The following is a 2,660-nucleotide window of genomic DNA, read 5'->3' on the forward strand; positions in this document are numbered from 1 at the left end:
TCGGGATTTGATGCAGAGGCGATGACAAAGGACAACAGAATAAGAAAGAATATGAATGGAATTGGGGGTGAGTTAAGCAGGAATGATCTCATACAAGTTGAAGATATTGGCAACAAAAGGGTTGAAGAGAGAATCGGAGTCCCGATCGAAGAAACTCCTCATAAATGACAATATAGCCATCAGGAGGATGAACGATCCAACCTTCTTCGTCAGGCATCATCAATCGATACCGACTAGGGATGTAATAATATCCCCCTAGTCGGACGACTACCGACTCAATCAGGTCGGACCTCTCCATGAGAGGTCCAAAAGTATTCTCGAGAGCTGACTGTTCATCTGACTCACTCGAGTCTGACTCATCCTCTCAAGAAAATGCCACATCGAGCTTATCTTGAGTAATCTCCTCGATCGCCCTTTGGGTTGTCGGAGCCCGAGATCTCCGATCATCGATCGGAGTCTCATCTCTGGACTCTCTACCAGAAGAAGACATTGAAAAGATAGAAAAAGAAAAGATGAAGGAGAAGGAGGACCAAGGAAGAAAACCTATAAGAAAGTGAGAGAACCGACGACAGGGTCTGACGCTGACAAAAGATCGATGCCGAAGAAAAAGACTCGCCGGTAGCAAGTCCCTCGGTAGAGAAAAGGGACGGCGTGTACTCGAAATGGAGCAAAAAAAAGGTGAAGCCAGAAATGAAAGGAGATGACAAAAGACCGATGCCGAAGAAGAAGACTCGCCGGCAGCAAGACCCTCGACAGAGAAAAGGGATGGCGTGTACTCGAAATGGAGCAAAAAAAAGGTGAAGCCAAAAATGAAGGGAGATCAACCCCTATATATAAGTTCCCTCAACAGTCAGGATCGACGTCGAGTACCACGCCTAGCTTGGAGATGATGATATGTGGTGGCAATCTCGGTCGGTCCTTCCAGCATCTGTTCAGTGCACCACTGTTCAGATCTTGCTGAGTAGGCTCACCCATGTGATCATAGATTGGGCCAACAAGTGACTGACATGCAGACGACTCGGGTACATGTACTCATTATTACCCTGCCAGCTAATCTCTTGTCATTTATATGGAAGTTCGAGCTCTGTGCATTTATTGCCGCACGACTTGCAAAAGAACAGTACCACTACATGAAAAGACATGACGACGGTTCACCACACGAAGCAATGGCCGAGTTACAGTTGGCTAAAGTGACTCATAATTGATCGAGGACGAGCTCCTCTCACCCGACTAATTGCTAAGTCAGATTTGAGAGTTGGGGGGGCAAGTATTGGGATAGATTCCCGTCACTTAGCCGACTACCTATCTTCTCGTCCATGAGCCGACTAAAAAAACTATACCGACTAACCAACAATCAATCCGACTCGATTATATAAAGTTCTCTCCCAACCGGATAGACATTGGATGCCATTGCTGACATCCAGCCGACTGAAAGATAGATGCCCCTGGTCGGCACTATCCCGACTAGAGTTAATGTGCCTCCGACAGCTGCTCGACCTACAATCGACTTAATGATCGGTTAACAACTGACTACGCCAAATAAAGATACAGCATCTCAGTAATTTCATTCTGCCGACTCAGGCAACATGGATCTCTACCGACTAACTGCAAATTAAATATGATCATCATATGACTTGGAGAGGCCACATCAAGATCATGTCACTCAGACATTATATTTTGATCAGTTAGCTACGCACCATGATGGGATAATACGATCTCATTAAATGCGCCCCAAAGGTCATTTATTATGCCTCACGTCTTGCAGCGTCTGCCATATGTGCACGTCGAATAAAGAGCACACTCGCCACCGGCATTTAAGGATGCCCACGTGGCACCATGCCATGTCGTACAACAGGACATGATCGACATGATCATCTATTCTCTCATCATTAATTTTGCTCTCTATAGATAGAGGTAAGCGGGGACCCCTCTAGATATGCATAAATAAGCCATCTTAGAACTCAGAGACTCTGCCTCTCCTTTCTCTTAAAGCATACACTGACTTGAGTATCAGAGGATCTTCGTCGGAGCCACCTCCGACGGAATTTGTTTTGCAGGTTTTCCTTCTTTTGACGTCGAGCGGAGCCCAGCACCATCTCAATCCAAGTTTCATCTTCGCCTTTCGTCTTGATCTTGACTATGCGCACCTTTTTCGATGACAGTATCTCACTCATCAGAAGTCTCGCTACCAATTGACAGATGCAACTCCTAGTCAATTTCTGTCTGACTACTTACTACTGACTACTTACTAGAGTAGGACTGCAACAAAATATGTGATTCAATCCTTCAGATCCTAGGAGTTTCATTTTTGCATATTTTTGAGGTAATTCATAAAATTTGGATTTTACCAAGTTTTTTCATCGCCATCTATTGCAAGGTGACGAGGGCTATATGATACCAATAAACAAATCTTTAAACCCATATCATAAGAGCCAAAGAAAGGGGTACAACATTAGGACAGTGAAAGAAAAAAAAAAAAAGACAAAAAAAGCTAGAAACAAACATGAGTAAGCGTCAGCAGGTTCAACTGAGTGTGATAAATGTGGCTATGTATTATGATATTTATTTTAGAATAGACACTCGCAAACCACCTTAAAAGAAAGACATTATTGCAGTCAGAATCAAAATATCATGATAAGATATTCACTCATTGCCTTTGT

The sequence above is a fragment of the Elaeis guineensis genome, chromosome 1 (genome assembly GCF_000442705.2).
Source record: "Elaeis guineensis isolate ETL-2024a chromosome 1, EG11, whole genome shotgun sequence".
In the NCBI taxonomy this organism is placed as follows: Eukaryota; Viridiplantae; Streptophyta; class Magnoliopsida; order Arecales; family Arecaceae; genus Elaeis; species Elaeis guineensis.